Below are 17,236 nucleotides of genomic sequence, written 5' to 3'. Positions count from 1 at the left end.
ACTCCATCTAGAAAGGTAGCCTGAGGAGCCATCAGAAGGGAAGGCTGCCGTAGGCTCCATATGGCTTGTGACATCATGGGCAGTCTTTGCAAGAGACTCACGTTTCTTTTAAGCCATAAGCCCCGTCCATGTGAATCACTCTCATAGGGTATTTGTTTTGAACCATGCCATCGAAGGCATTAAGGAGGAGGGCGTATTCACAGGGACAATTTTCACACTCTACTGGAGTCAGAGCCCTGTGGCTCAATGCTCCTTTAGAGATGTCTTCCGCTTTCATTTTATAAGTCATCCCAGGCAACTCATAAAGAGTAAGATGCTATATTAGTTTCCATTATTAGTTTCTTGTTGCCCTTGTAAATGACTTTAGTTGCTAAGACAACACAAATAAGCCCAGCATTTGAGAGGCAGAGGCAAGCAGCTCTCTATGAGATTGAGGCCAGCCTGGTACAGAGTGAGTTACAGGGCAGCTAAGGCTACATAGAGAAACCATATCTTGAGAAACAAACAAACGAACAACAACAACAAAGAAGACAATATAAATCTATTATTATAGTTCTGGAGGTCAAAAATCCAAATGGTCTCACTGAGTGAAATTTGGGATCAGCGAAGTTCATGCTTTCTGGAAACTTAAAGGAAAAGTCTGTGTTCTTGATCCAGAGACTGTCTATATCCCTTGGCTCACACCTCCAACCTGTCTTCCAAGCCATTAGCTGTCAGTCAAGTTGGCACACTCAGATATTGGTTAAGTCTTCCGAGTCCCCTTTTCCAGAGTAAAGAAGCCTATGATCACATCATGTCTGAGCAATGTCAGTTACTCTTCTTGTGACTGTGACCAAGTACCTGATGAGAAGCAATGTGGAGGAAGGATTTGCTCTGGGTTATGAATTCAGAATATAATCCACCATGGTCAGGAAGACATGGCATCAGGTGTGGGTTGTTGCTGTGGTAGTGTCAGGTGCATGAGACTGCTAGCTCCCATCCATTCTTGTCAGGAAGGAAAAAACAGGGGACACTGGCCCTCATCTTGCCCTTGTATTCATTCATGGTGCGGGAGAATTGTCTGTATTCTGTCAATCATGTTTTAAATAAATGCTGATTGGCCAGGCAGGAAGTATAGGTGGGCCAACCAGACAGGAAGTAGAGGCAGGGTGATGAGAACAGGAGTCTTCTGGGAAGCAGAAAGCCCCCTCCACAGTCCTGCCCAGACCACGGAAAAAGCAAGTTATAATCTGCCTGGTTAAGAAAGGTAACATAGATAAGAACAAAGGGTTAATATAAGCTACAAGAGTTAATAAGAAGCCTGAGCTAATGGGCCAATCAGTTTTATAACTTATGGAGATCTCTGTGTGATTTTCTTTGGGACTTGCTGGCTGTGGGGTATCGGGCGGGACAGAAACCCCAACAAGCAACAGGCCCTCATGTTACACATTCAGTCTGGGCCCCACAACCATAGAATAGTACCCTATGTTCAGAGTACATCTTCAAATCCTCCTACCTTTTCATGTTTTCTAATTCATAATGTCACCTTCGTCTCCCAGAAGTGTGTCTCCCAGGGGACTCTGAATCTCCTCAAGCTATCAATCACCACCTTGCCATGAGGTTGCTGTGAAAATTAACGAACACTTCTGGAATGTCACCTGACACTCAAAGGTCTTAGCTGTCATTATGATCTTTGTGGTTATTGTTTTATCTATGAGGCTGACAAACAGGACACCGTTTATACAGCTTGGTTGTAATGTTATCTCACGATCTGATTGTCTTCCTGTCTGTGACTTTTCTTGTTCCCTCTTTCCTTAGGTGAGCCATCAACCTGTAAGTCACCATCTCTGGCAGTATGATGGCCCATAATGGGCAACAATCTAGAAGTTAAATGTGCATTTTAAATGTCAGGGCATGAAAAACAACATGAGCAATGATATGGGTGTTGTCTGTTAAATAGGTTTGGGGGTTTCATTCAAAAAAATTGTTGACGTCAGTATCAGACTGATTTAATCAATGTCGGTCATCTGACTCGACCTTTGATCACAGTCATGTCAACACTGGTTCCTTTCTGCAGTCTGGAGGGTGAGTTTGGGATTGTTGCCAACATAGGCTGAGGTTCAAGTACGGGCTTCCTTCTGTTGTTCACAGATTTGTAACCTGCTGTGGATTATTAATCTGGGCAGAGTGATATGGAGAAAAGCATGTAAAATTCCCCTAGAAATCCTTTCATGGGAGCGAGGTTCTCTGTAAATGTGAGAAAGGTTATCTCAGATGACTTGTCAATCACTGCTAGTCTTACAAACTTTTCTTTGGGGAAACCCCAGGGCAGTGCAGTAAAGATAGGTTACAATATACAGAATATAGCAAGTAGAGAATACAGTAAGCACAGTTAATAATATACAATAAGCACGGTAAACAATGTACAATAAGTTAGGACACAGAGAGCATGGTATACAGCAAGCACAGTATACCATATACAGCACATACAGTACACAGTAAGTATAGAATATAGAATACAGTAAGTACAGTAGATAGTGTGCACTGTGTAGTAAATGCAGTATACAGTATAAAGCAAGTACATTGTACAATATACAGTGTACAGCAAGTAGAGTATACAGTTAGCACAGCATACAGTGTGCAGTAAGTACAGTATATATTTAGTATGGTATAGTTATATAGTAAGTACAACATAATGCATACAGTATATACAGTATATGGTATGCAATGTGCAGTAAGCACAGCATAGAGAATACCACAAAGCAGGGTGTACAGTAAGAACAGTATACAGTAACACAGTATACAGTGTACACTATACAGTATGCAGTACACCGTGTGCGGTAGTACAGCATGTGGTATACCGTAGAAGGCCAGTTCGGTGTGCAGTATGCAGTGTACAGTACACAGCATGCAGTAAGTGTAAGGGTTTAGTTTAGCTTGGCAGGCAATTTCAACAAACCTCTCAGGATGTTTTATAGCTCACCCTAATTGCAAGGTGGGTGGTCTGCAGATTTGAAACTTCCAAACTTTGCTCAGAATCTCAGAAGTTCAGACCGAGACCCCATGGGAGTAGAGAGCTCAGGCATAGGATTTCTTTTTTTAATTATTTATCTTTGTTTTATGTGCACTGGTGTTTTGACTGCATAGATGTCTGTATGAGGGTGTCAGGTCTGGGAGTTACAGACATGTGTAAGCTGCCATGTGGGTGCTGGGAATTGAACTGGGGCATCTGGAAGTGTAATCAGTGCTGTTAGCTGCTGAGCCATCTCTCCAACCTGGCACAGGATTTCTTGAATCATGACCTTGACCTTCCAACCCCTTCACTACCTCAGAGTAAACACGCTAACACAAATTTCATGATGAAGCAACCAGAGAAATGGCTCAGCGATTAGGTGAACTTGCTGTTCTTCCAGAGAACCCGAGTTCAATTCCCAGCACCTGCGTGGTAGCTCACAGCCACCTGTAACCCCAGTCCCAGAGATCCAATGCCATCTTCTGGCCTCTTCAGGCACCAGGCACACATGTGGTGCACACGCATACGTGCAGGTAAAGCATTCCTACTCATGAAATAAATAAAATTTAAAAAATGCATTCATGAAGGAGCCCCACCAATTTTCCATACAGCTAATGACAGCATCGACTCAAGCAGATTCTCTGAGGCTGTTTGTGTCTATTTAGACATACGGTGAGAGTAATTTGTGAGCATTTACTGAGACGCTTTACCAAAATTCCTTTTGAGAAAGATGCCAGGACCTCATTCTCAATTCTGCTACTGAAGCTGTGATTTTCCTATTTTAGATTTGAGACGCTAAAGAGCTAAACAAGAATGCAGATTTCACTCTGATTAAAACCATTGGCTGGTTAAAGACCCAAATTAAAAAGAGAACACCAAACATCAAGTTTCCATTTTCTATTAAAACAGAAAGGGTTTCCCTTTTCAAATCAAATGTTCTACGCCGAAATGATATCAGTAAAAAAAAAAAAATCTTTAAATGCAGATACTGTTCAAAATGCAGGCAGTTATCATGAGCTGGCGTGGTCCCTGGGGCTGCTGGGAATGCTGGGAAGTCGTAAGGTCAGGTGCACATGGTGCATAAGCATTCAGTAGAAAAATAAAATATGAGAAGACATCAAGAGGTCCAAAATATTTAGGAAAAAAAAAAGTGTTCACCTCTGAGAGGCAGAAGTAACCTCGCTACAGAAAGAAAATTTATCCATACAGCACATCTTTTCTAACCATCTCTCCTTTCTCATATGTCCCCACATATTACTTTGTCGATCCAAGATCTTACCATGTAGTCCAGATTAACCTTATGCTTGTAATCCTCCCACCTCTGCTTCCCAAGTGCTGAGACCATCCGCATGGGCCACCGTGCCCGGCTCTTACATTCTCCTCCCACCTGCGGGTCTCCCATCCAAAAGCGCTAGTGTCAACAATGAAAATAGTGATAGTGATGGAAAACTTTGATTTGGTCTTTCTTTAGCTCCTGTCTCAAGAAGGGCTGGTAACCTGGACCTCAGACAAAGTGTGTGTGTGTGTGTGTGTGTGTGTGTGTGTCTTTTTCTCTGGAAATTGGGTGTGTAGTTTCATAAATATACCAAGAACTTGTCAGGCACCTCCCAGAGAAGTTTCTCCGACCAAAGCTGAAGGCGGCACCGAACCACGGTCATAAACACTATCAATTTGTCAGACGTATATATTTTACACATATAGCAAAACCACAGTGATGTCCTCCCCACTGAAGCGTATGGCCTGCCTGCCCAGGTGTGAGCTATTGACCAAGTTCATGATACCAGATGTAGATGCCGGCTGTTTGACAGGCCTCACATGGATCAGAAAGGGGTTGCTTAGTTCAGCCCATCCTACGGGACTATCAGAGGCACACTCCCTACTCTCTGCATTACCGGTCCTTATTGTCCCTCCCTCAGATCAAACTCAATGCCTGCATTTCCTCAGAATTCCTTTGAACACAGAAACTCCATTGCCAGCCGCTAGAGTGGTATTTAAATTGTTTGGTGGAGCATTAGGGATATCTCAGAAGTCCATTGAAATAACCAATTCTGAGAGGAAGATTTGATCACGTTCTTAGGCGTCTAGAGTCCTTAAAGTGAATTGCTTTTTTAAAAACCTAGTGAATGTACAGGAGAGATGCATTTATAATTCACATCCTTGTGTCCTCGGTCACTCTCTAATTGGCGGCACCCCTGCTTCAGGGATGATAATAATGGAAGTTAATGCTGGGCGTTTGTCCTCACTTTGCCTCCACCTTTGCTGGTTCTGCTCAGGAATCTTGGCTTTCCTGTGTGGAACATCGTGCAGGTGACTCTGTCTCCAGCAAACCAGACATGACTGGAAGGTTCGATTAGTCTGATTTATCATGACTTTGTTGGCAGTGGCCCTGGGGACTGTGGGACCAGTAACACTTGGACTTTGATGTCATGCTTGTCAACCTGGCATTGCTGTCATTAACCAGAGCATTCTGCCATAGTCTTTAATCTATCCATAATGCTCTATGTTCAACTCAAGGACTCCCATCCTGGTTTATCCAGAGATCAGTTTAGCTGTGTTTCACATGGCAGCAAACGCGGAACCTCCCTACGAATAATAAATATCATTACTTATTTTTGGTAATGTAAGGTAATAGGTAAGGTAAATATCCTTACCCCGCCCAAATATTACCTGACATCTCCAGTTTGGGTTGCTTCTCCTGGTTCAAAAAGAATGATAAAAGCCATTTTTCTTTTGTAAGTTATGCACAGAAATTCTCAAAAGTAAAGTAAAAGTGAAAATGATTAGCTTTCATGAAGACCTTCAATCAAAACTTGATATTTTAAATTGCTGTCTAATGTTGATGAGGTCTTGGGGGACTAGAGATGGTGTGGATTTAAAAAAATAAATGATTGAGGTGAATTGGTGTGAGGAGGAACATGGAGAAACTCTAGAGCGGGGCCCAGTGTGAGAGGAAAAAAAAAGCAGGAGAGAGTTGGGGTCACAGAACTCTTGCTGCCTGGATCCAAGCTAATTGAGTCCTTTCAGCTTTAACAGAAATACACACATTTGCAAGAATACAGCACCAGTATAATCCATATGGCTATTGAGTACCCATTATGTATCCGTTGTTCGAAGCACCTTACCCGCATCTCCTCTGTTTCACTCCACTCCTTGACATTTGGGATGAATTATCCTTCCTCAGAAAACGCAACTGAGGCCCAGAGATTTGAAGAATATCCTGAGATCACCAAGCGTGTCGATGGTGGGAATACAGTCCCCACTGGAGCAGTCTCCGAAGCCTGTATGCTTACCCTCTGTGACCTGTTGCCTCACAGCCTTTGTTGGTGATAGAGCAGTTTCAGATCCAGAATTTCTAGATCTTTCCCCTTGAGCAGCTGCTAAGGTTGAGTAGTGTTTCCTTAAAGAATATTGGACTTGGCTGAGGCATAGAGACTCTAGAGCTTTAGGAAAAAATTACTTTCAGCATCTTCCTGATGTTAAAGCAGTCTGGTGTCTCAACAATAGCCATGGTCTGTTGATTTCCTATGAAATGCCAATCTGACAGCCCCAGATGAAGACAAACCTCACAAAGTGTTGGGCCAAATCCCTGCCCAGCTGTTATTGTTCTGGACTGAAATGGAGACTTCAAGGGAAATTGCTTCTTGTCCCTGTAAGAGGCCGGAGATAAAAAACGGTTCTAAGACTCCTCCTTTGTCTACAGAACCAAAGGCTGCCTAGTGTCCAGAGAGTGCTGAACTGAAAGTCGACATCTTAAATTTAGAAACCTCTGGCTTATTTTGCATAGCTTCGGGTCATCTTTAATGGATGGTTGATGGGTCCTCCCAGTGTCCAGGAAGTAATTCAAAGGCCAGCTCCTTGTTAACGGAAAGATGGGTTGTACGGTGAAGGCTGTATTTCGAGAACTTTGTGATAACTTGCTTATGTCTTCTCTCCCCACTTCCCAAGGCTGGAATGGAATCCAGTCGGATGACTTCCTTGCAGGCTTCCTGATGGTTCTCTATGAGCTGAGGGGTTAGAGACAATGATGAAAGAACGGGACAAGTTTGCACAATGTATACATGACAGGGACCTCCTCTCCAGAGCGCTCTCCTCTTTTCTTCTGGTGATGAGCTATCCTCAAACACAAATTAAATTACTTCCCCTAAGATTTGGTAAGTAAAATGTGAGACAGAAATCAAAGATCTCGTATTTTGTCAGCAAAGATTCTCTTCTGACATTCTCGGTTTTCCTTAGGAGAGTGCCTCCCTACTCCCTTAATAGGCTTGACCTACCTTTCATTTCTATGGAAGCCTTAAAGACACAGTAGCACTCTGCAGCAGGGGTTCCTAATCTTTCTGTTTCTGAGATGCAGCTTTTCAAGTCTACCGAGGTTTTCACGTCAGGGGGATGGGGGTGAGGAACTTCCAGCAAATTGTTCCGCTCCTCCCTAGGGAGGCTGTGAGCCCCAGGTCACTACCAAATCGGACTTCAAGATCTACCCCCCAGGACTGGTTGAGGACTCATTGGCAGGGATTCTTCCGTTTGACGAAAAATTGAGAAACTCTTTTTGGAAAAGAAAAGAAGAAGAGGAAGAAAGCAATTACTGGCTCTTTCACTTTCCCAGAAGATTGTCTGAGGACCAGTTAACCCCATCTGTTGTCAGGGGCTGCCAAAGCAATGAAGGAATAGAGTTGATCCTGGAAGGGCCCTTATGTTGCCCATGGGTATAGCGCAGAACAGGTTTTCTGTAAATGGCTCCATTGCTCGGGGAATCATCCAGCCTGCTCTCCTGATGAAGTGGGTGGGAACTTCAGACCACTTTTCACACCTTGGAACCTCGTCTTCCTGCTACAGAAGGATATGTCTGAAAAACAAACCCCCAGCCATGGTTATATGCAAAGCTATGTATCATTTATCATTAAACTCATTCAGCTTTTTGAGTTTTCAGAGTACAAACTAGACTTCTGTGCTGGGTTGTTGGACACAAGGTGTGGGAACGAATGTACTGCTTAATTTGTCCCAGTCACAATCTGAGGATGGCTCCTTAGGAAACATCCTGGTGGTACCCTGTGGGTATCAGGACTCAGCCCACAGAATTATAGACTTTAGTGTTGGAAGATATTTCAATGGATCATCTGGTCCAATCTAGTCTTCTTGGGTAGAATGACCCTATTTTAATGAAACACAGTGGAAGTCCAGGGAGACCTTGACAAAACAATAAATGGGAAATCTAAGGCCCTCATCTCCTGCTACCTCTTACTTCATATTGCTTTGAAAATCCATACCAAGGTGAGATGCCAGCGTAGAATGACTCTCATGAGCATGAGGCATTTCCAAGAGACAATGGTTAGAGTTCTTAGTAATAAACATGGGAAGTCCTGGCACACACCAATCCCTTCTGATGGCTTACATAATTTAAGAATATGACCCCAGCTGGGTGGCGTTGGCACATATTTTTAATGCTAGCTGAGGCAAGTAAATCTTTGTGAGTTCAAGGTAAGACTGGCCTACAGAGTAAGTTCCAGGTCAGCCAGGGTTGCACAGAGAAGCCCTGTCTTGATAAACCAAAATCCAACACCCCCACCAACATAAAGTGACCCCCGAACCCAACCACAGGGGTAGCCTGCCATAGTCAGTGTTTACTAGTTATGAACTGATGTCTGTTTCCAGAGCTCAACGTGCATTACTTGGTTTTTAGAAACTTTATTACACAGATGTTCCCCCAAAGTCTTCGGATTCCGTCCTCTCGTTCACATCTCCCTCAGACTCGGACTCACAATTCAGTGTTTTCTCAGTTGCTTGAGTTGCTTCCGTTCCTTCATAGCTAAACGATTCCTCAGATAGGGAATACTACTGCTGGGTCGACCAGATATCCAGGCTGAACCTACCACATCCTACTTTAGGCACACCCCTACGCAACTTGTATCAGACACTGGTGAATGGTGACACATTTTTTTTGGTTTTGTCATTCCAGGCGTAAGTTCCACGGAAGCATGCAAGGATTTCACCATCATCGTGGTAAAGGTAGCTAGATGTTCGAGAAGAGAGAGAAAACACAAGTAGCAGGTATTACTCTGTGGATCTCCTAGTGCCTGTATGTTTGGTCATAGGACTCAGAAATCTCAGTATAAGGTCGAAACATAGATTCTGTATAAATTTTGAATCACCACAACAGAGAGAACAAGAATGTTCTGGAGTTGTATAAACTTACCCATTCCCGCACAAAGCAATGTGGGGAAGGGGGCTGCATGGAAGCTGAGAAAGGGTAGCCGTATGTTATAGAACTAAACAAGCAGGGGACGAATACAAGCAGGATAAGAACACAAATGTTTTCTTGACCTATCACCTAATGCTTCCCTAATTGCTGTGTAGAAAGAAGTTTGTTTTTGCCAACTACCATCCTTCGATATTATTGTGAGGCTTTGTTATTCATTATTCAATATTAGTGTGAATTTGTGAGGTCATTCTTATTTATATTTCATTCCAATTGCAGCAGATAACTATAAGATTTTAAAGAGGGCACTGTCTCATGGTTTCTGGTAATCAGAAGCCCAGGAGTGCTTTCTTACCCAGAAGGCCCTGGGTTTCTCATGAAGCTGCAGCTAACAAGCGGGCAGGCTACAATACTTCAGTATCTGCTATCCGACCAGCATACTTCCAGACCCGAGAGGGTGTCTGTTGCTGGGGGCGGGGGGATCTGTATAGGGAAAGAGTATAGCTGTTTGGAAAGCAAGACACAGGATTAAGGACTCTTGGCAGTTGAACTCTGTCACATGACTCCTGCTTGGCTTTTCTCACCAGGCATGACTCTGAGAGTTGTGCCCTTCTCCCCCTGACTGACTTCAAAGCTTGACAAAGGCTGCAGGAGTTCAAAGGTAGGCAAGTAGAAGCAGTCAGCTCCCCAGAGAAGGGCCCACGAGGAGGACCCTGGCAACTTCTTGGATCATTTGGGAAATAGGCCCTGGGGAAAGAATAACCCCTAGAAGAGCATTGTCGTGTCCCAGGCATTGACCGTGTGTACAGCTTGTCAGGATGAACACAGGCAGAAGTTTCCAGCACGGCAGGTGCTCAATATGAGACAGGGGGGATGAAAGGGACACAAGATGAAGCCAGCGGGTGAGAATAGATACATTGCATGGGGAAGGGATGGCTGAGGGATACTGTGGGATTTTAATTCTCAGATCCCGGGGATTCGCCTCTCTGGTGAGAGCAAGAACGTGCTCCTGAATCCGTCCCAGGCGCCTAACAAATGCCATGGCTCCATCTGCTTAGTGGCTAAAGGCACAGGAGGTGGCAAAGACAGACTGGAGTGCTTTCTGATGATGTTTTGTCCCCGAATCTCTGTTTCCTCAGGAGTTCTCGCAAGCTGTCATGTGTGGGCAAGGTCAGAGAATTGGAAGTCTCTCAAGAGACACTCTTCCAGGGCAAGGCTACTCCCAAGAGCAAGACAGCGTTAGCCTAGCATCTTGGGGGGATAATTTACACATTGCTAGAGGCCGTTAAGAAGCAGCAGAGACGGGAGGTCCTTGGTATCAAAAAAAAAATTCTTCTAACAGTCAGTCTGAAGAGATTTCTGAAATCACTGATAAGGGACAAGTCGATGGGAAGCTCTTTATCGAGGGAAAAGCAAATTCTTGTAGAGTCATACCCGTTTCATTATAACTTCAAGAATCATGGGACAGATAACCAGTTAAGTGTTCTGAGCCCTAAGTTCCTCATAGAGCGTTAAGGACGGACTCCCTTGAACAACAACCTAGGGGTTAGATGCTTGAGGCGCTTCCCCCCTAGTTAAACAACTTCCTATCACCTGAACTCATTTTCTGAATCCTTGAGAGGAAACGTGTTAGGACAGTCTCCCCTGTCCAGACCCAGAGAGCTTGGGGTTACCATGGCTTTGCCTTAACCCAACAGCATCAAAGCATCTCTTTGAGAAATCCTAGTAACTTCACCATGACTCTTCCCATTGTCCTTCACAGTCTCTTGGCTTCAACTATTACCCATAGTGTGGTAACCACATGCCTGGATCCAAACCTTCTTCTAAACTTCTCAGCCTAGATGTAAAATGGGAAACTCACACATGTCCTAAGTGGAACTCAGCCCCTATGTTTCTCCTTTATTTATTTATTTTTTTAGCTCTGTGTTCTCTCCTTTGCAGGTATGAGAACTGGCTATTTTTGTTTTCCCATCTCTGCCCATGCTCGCACATCCAAGCTATCTATCACCCAACAGAGGGAATTTTTATGCACTGAAAATGCATAAAAATTAGAAAATGAAGCATGCTGGATTGTGAGGGTTCACGCATTTATCCCCAGCACTCAGGCAAGGAAGGCAGGAGGATCATGAGTTCAAAAGCAGCCCAAGCTACACAATAAGCCCCAGGCTAGCCTGAGCTACAGACTGAGATCTGAACTCAAAAGGTTAAATGAACAAAATAACAGCCATACCAACAACTGTTTTCTCTCCATCCCTATTATCATTGCCATAGGAAAAAATTCTTACAGGATCATTCTAGTTTGTTCATAATGACCCATTTACTTCCTCTATTAATTAGTTTAGTTGGTGCCTGGAGCTAGGTTGGGGGCAGGTATAAGAATCCCATGAGTTGAGAGGTCGAGGCAGGAGAATAATCAGTTCAAGACCAGCCTGAGTTATAGAGTATATAATAATACCTTGTCTCACAAAAACAAGGGCTAGGGATGTAGCTCAATGATCAAACACTTGCCTCCTGTGCCCAAGGCACCAGAACCGCAGAAAGAACCGTGCCTGTGTGGTACTGTGAATTTTCTCCATGACCTCTTAGTATCTTATAAACTCTTATCATTTACAGAACTAAGTCCTTATCACCCAGCCCCTCTCGGACTTCCATCCCTTCCCCCCTTTTACACCCAAGTGAGGCCCTTTGACTATACGCGCACCGCGTGCATTTCCGGCCTCATTCTCTGCTGAAGCTACTCCTTCCGTCTGGAACACTCACTCTATCCTTCTTCCCAGGCTAATTACATCTGACTCATCTCTGAAGGCTCAGCTAACGCATCCTCGCTCGCTTCCAGGAAACCTCTTGTGAATGCCGAGAACGGAGCCTGTACCGTTCCTGCTAGGAGCCTCCCCAGCACCCTGCACATCTGTTATTACCTTCGGGGACCGTTTGTCACACTGCATTTAAGATCTTCCTTCATCTGTGCTCTCAGATGAGATCACACGGGATCAGGATGTTATGGCCATGGACTCATTTATACTCTCAACATGCCTAGTCCGGAAACACAGTCAACTCAAATTGGTTTTGTATTTAATTTCTTTACCGCTGTACTTTTAGACCCTGTTTTAATTTTTGATTGTCAGGACAAAGCATCATGACTAAGTCAACTTATAGAAGAAAACATTTAATTTGGAGCTCATCATTACAGAGGGTTAGAATCTATGATTGTCATGGCGGGAAGCGTGATGGCAGGCAGGCAGGCGTGGTGATAGATCAGAACCCTAGAGCTCACATCCTAGCCTCAAGCAAGAAGCAGGGGAAGATAACAAGGAATGGTATGGGATTTTGAAAATTCAAAGTTGGCCCCCAGTGACACACCTCCTCCAAGGCTACACCTCCTAATCCTTTCTAACTGTTCTATGAACTAGGGACCAAACATTCAAATATGTGAACCTATGGGGATCATTCTCATTCAACCCCCCACAGATTCCAACCTATAAAATATTTCCATCAATAAATTTCTTCTATTCATGTTTTAGGGTTTTTGCTGTGAAGATATACCATGGCCATGGCAACTCTTATAAAGGGAAGACATTTAATTTGGGGTGGCTTACATTTTTAGGGGTTTAGATCATTATTATCACAGTGCAACATGGTGGTGTGCAGGCAGACATGGTGCTGGAGCTGAGAGTTCTACATCTCGATAGGCAGTCAACAGAAAGTGGTCTGAGACACTGGGCAATAGCTTGAGCATATATGAAACCTCAGAGCCTGCCTCCACAGTGACACACTTTCCTCTAACAAGACGATACCTATCCAATGAGGCCACACCTCCTAATAGTGCCACACCCTATGGGGGCCATTTTCTTTCAAACCAAAACTCTCTAATTAGAATAATCTCTCTAAAAATCTCTAAGGATTCTTGAAAGTCCTTCATGTCTATGTAGACCAGGCTGGCCTAGAACTCACAGAATTGTGCCTGCCTCTGTCTCCTGAATCTTTGAATTAAAGACATACACTACCGCACCCAGCTCAGAAAGCCTCTTACCTCTGAATCCCCCAATATCTGTTTCTCCCCCAAACCATTGGTGGCCTGAAAAACTAATTTGCGTATCAATTATCTCTTTAAGGTAGACTTTTCCAACACGATTGACATATGACCTCATTCTCATGGCTTCAGTTGGAAGGTGCCACAGATAATCAACAATAGCAATAAAGACCATGCCAGCAAAACAGCATCCTAGGTTAGGGTAGTTGTCTATCACTACACAAAGGAAAGACCCCTTTGCTGATGGCTAGTTGGGAGTAAATTCTTGACATTTGGTTGTCATAATTAAATATTTTTGTTCATCTGCTGACTCCATCACAAAACTGAAGATGTAATTGGCATTAAGGTACCAGTACCTTTCGTGATGAGCAGTCCTCATTGTCAGCTTCACTAGATTTGGAATCTCATAAAAAACATAACGTGTGTGTGTGTGTGTGTGTGTGTGTGTGTGTGTGTGTTGCGGGGGGGGGATTTTGCACAGATGTTTAATTGAAGAAGGAAGACATACCCGCAACATAGTTGGCACCATCCCACGGGCTGTGGTCCCAGGCTGAATGAAAAGAGAAAAAGGAGAAACCACATGGACACTGGTATTCTCTGCGTTCTACTTCCCCACCCATCCAGATGTGAGCAAGCAGCATCATGCTTCTGCTGCTGCATCTGGATGTCAGATGTGGGCGAGCAGCCCTAGGCTTCTGCTGCCCCATGGCTAAGACCCACACATCTTGTACCTCCACCACCATGATAATCTTTACCCTACAAATCCTTTCTCCTTGCTCAACAAGCATTTGGTCAAAGCAATAAGAGAAACAGGTAGAGCAGCTATCTCGTGAGTTGTACAGCAGTTAAGTCAAAGAATTTGAGAATGAAAACATCATAGAAGCATGATACAATTATATGTAAGTCATGTTATGTTTTTGGGGGGCACGTGAAGGATATTCAAGTAGAATACATTCACTCAAGCTCAATCTCATTACAATATCTTTGAGAGGCACTGTGGTGTGAAAATAAAAGTAGGTGGTCTAGCATTGGCCAGGGTTGAGATCATAGCTCACACATTTGCTAAATATATCAACTGTCGGTCTATATCCTGTTTCTTCATCTGGAGGCTGTGAATCATATGTGAATCATATGTGAATACTCGTATCTGCTTCAGAGTATTAAACAGAGAAAAGTAACTTAGAAGGATATCAAGAACCAAAAACAGTGCCTGGTAGACCGTGACTATTTGTGTAATTGAGTTATTGTTGTCTAAGGTGCATCCATTTCTCCATCTGTGCTGGCTGCTATGTTCTGTTGAACTTGAAGTCTCCTGTGGACATTGTTCTCACATCTTATTCCTGAATGGTTCAACATTCTTCTGACTTTACTTCCAAAGTGATTTTGACACAAACTCAAGTTTGGGGATCTTTGGCCTTTCCACACATCCCTAAATGGTCTACAATTTTGAAAAACATTTTTTTTGTCTCCCGTTGGTCACACAGTATAGCAGCATCTACCTTTTCCCTAGAAGTTCAATTAATCTTTTTATTCTCAATCTGCACTTGCTTTGGTAGTGATCTAAACTCCAGCCTCTGTTTATATCCTTTTAATTTTCATGTATTAACTTCCAGTTTTATTCTGAGGGCAGTGTTATCATGTAGTCCCTTAGGTAAGCAGTCTGCACAGATTTAATCATTAAAGCCATACCTGAAAAACTCTTCCCTGAACTGAACAATGACGAGAATGACTTTTCTCCTGCTTGCATTTCTTCATATGGAAGTTCATGAGCTTTCAGAACCATTAAGTCTAATCACATGTTCCAGATCCAAAGCCCCTCTTGAGTTTCACTCTCTGTAGCCTCCAAGACTTCACCTACCTCTTTCTGAGCTGCTAACAGGCCAGAGTCAACCCCAGTCCCAGGCTTTAACTTTCTGAGCCTCAGACCCCCTCATGGCTGCTTCTGGTCTGTAATCTAATGTCAACACCATAGCAAGGTGTCCCTTCCCAGTTCAGGCAATGTGTATGTTTCTTTTTTTGCTGTTGTTGAGTTTTAACTGTCTTCTTCTTCTTCTTCTTCTTCTTCTTCTTCTTCTTCTTCTTCTTCTTCTTCTTCTTCTTCTTCTCTCCTTCTTCTCCTTCTTCTCCTTCTTCTCCTTCTTCTCCTTCTTCTCCTTCTTCTCCTTCTTCTCCTTCTTCTCCTTCTTCTCCTTCTTCTCTCTCTCTCTCTCTCTCTCTCTCTCTCTCTCTCTCTCTCTCTCTCTCTCTCTGAGACTAGGCCTCACTCTGAAGCTCAGCTGGCCTCTAACTCACAATCCTCCTGCCTCAGCCTCTTGAATTCTAGAATTACAATCATGAGTCATAACACCCTGGCTTTATTTTATTTAACATCAATAAATAGCTTTGCTTATTTAGATGCTGTCAGGCTCTAGAATCTCTTCTTATTCAGTGCATGCAGAAGAGTATGTAATTACAGGAGCGCCCCATCAATGGGTAATGAATGCACGTGTCCATCAATCAATCAATCATTCAACAAAACTCACGTGTACTTGCTTCCGTGTTTCAGCCACTGTGGGATGAAGCTATTCAGTCACGGAGCAGCTTTCCTGATGGGCTCATGTTCTCCACAGACATGACACGTAGGCCTTGACTCAGTTTCCTTCCTGACACTGGCACACATGTGGACCACAGCCGTGGCTTTTTCCTGATACATCATCCATGACAGTCTAAAGCAGACACCATACTGACAAACATATTCTCGGTGAGCCTACACTGGTTTATCATGGTGGTCTTTGAGCTTTCTGACCTCCAGTGGGCAAAGGGTTTATATCAAGGGCACAGGTGTTTGTTCTCTTGACGCTTCCTTGAGACACACTTTCAGAAAAATGCAGTACGTGTCTGTTGGACCTCTCCTACTTGTTGAACCCGAGGCCTCAAGCCAGGATCCTACACTCAGGCATTTGGCCTTTGGTCGTTCACAGCACTGACAGTGCCTGAGCTCCACAGCACTGCTTCAAAAACTAGAGGACACACAAAACTCACCTTGAGATCTTTCCCAAAATGTGGATTCGAACAACATTCTAAGCACAATGCTGCTGGCATGGACGGCGGACTTCCCCTGAAAGGCTCCAGAGCTCCGACGACTGTTCTTCAAATCAAATGTGCCTGGGGCAAGCTATTTAAAAATCTGTGCGTCTCAAGTATTCCACGGGGAAGGAGGGGTGTAGATAGCGACTCCCAGCTTTATAGGCACTTAGAACAATAACGACCATCTGATAATCAATGTTGACTCTGCGCGTCTCAGCTCTGGAATGCGACTAGGGCAGGCTGGAGCTCATATAACCATCATGTGCTTTCTTATCGGCTCGCCTGGCTCAGGTTTTACTTCCCCTTTTAAAGGGGAGTGTCCGTGTCCTGTATTTTCCAATTTCATGCTTTTTGATGATAAAGATGAAAGAAAGTACGTGGGACTTCTACTCATGTCTGTCACACATTAACAATTTGTCCCCAGCTCAACGTATATATAGTCCTTGTTTCTTATTTACTTTGAAACAGCCCGTTCAAAGTTCTCGGCGTCTTGCTGAAGTCTGATCTGCCCCAACAGTATTCAATGCGCGGAGTCTGTTCAAGAGCCGTGGAGTCAGTGGGCTTTAGCTCCTGTTAATATCTAGGTGACTCATTCAAAGCAGGTTTTGTGGCCCCAAAGAACAGGACCTTCCCACACTCGGGCCCTTGTCCCAGCTGAGGCAGCCCGGGTGAGAGCAGGCTAGCTTCTGTTGCCCCTGAGGTGAGCAGGTAGGACTGGTTGGATAGCCTCTTCCCAATCCTCCAAGAACTTAACCACACCCTTGTTTAAAGGCAATTTAGAAAATTGGAATGGCGGTGGGTGAGATAATTGCTGGGGTGCAAATTGCACCAATTTCTGCACAGTGATTGCCAAATCCCAGGGTATGGGGATTTAAAAATAAGAAATGAAAGCTTGGAGGCATAATGTCACTCGCATGCCTGATAAAGCGTGTGCTGGGTTCAAAAGCAGGAAAGC

General features: G+C 43.9%; 1 long non-coding RNA gene across 2 annotated transcripts; it reads right to left on the bottom strand.

The window, feature by feature from the left end:
• Window positions 1-524: 524 nt before the first annotated feature.
• LOC146889768 (uncharacterized) lies at window positions 525-16,963 on the bottom strand. 2 transcript variants are annotated; one of them, XR_014999656.2, is made up of 3 exons: window positions 16,237-16,963; window positions 13,724-13,765; window positions 525-7,835 (listed from the first exon to the last, which is right to left on the bottom strand). It is a non-coding gene; the product is annotated as an uncharacterized LOC146889768 (long non-coding RNA). The 2 variants fall into 2 exon arrangements; XR_014999657.2 differs by lacking the exon at window positions 13,724-13,765.
• Window positions 16,964-17,236: the final 273 nt, after the last annotated feature.

This window comes from Myodes glareolus, chromosome 26 (assembly GCF_982192425.1).
Source record: "Myodes glareolus chromosome 26, mMyoGla1.1, whole genome shotgun sequence".
In the NCBI taxonomy this organism is placed as follows: Eukaryota; Metazoa; Chordata; class Mammalia; order Rodentia; family Cricetidae; genus Myodes; species Myodes glareolus.
Note: the sequence above shows the minus strand (reverse complement) of the source record. Positions and strands in the feature narration are given on the sequence as shown.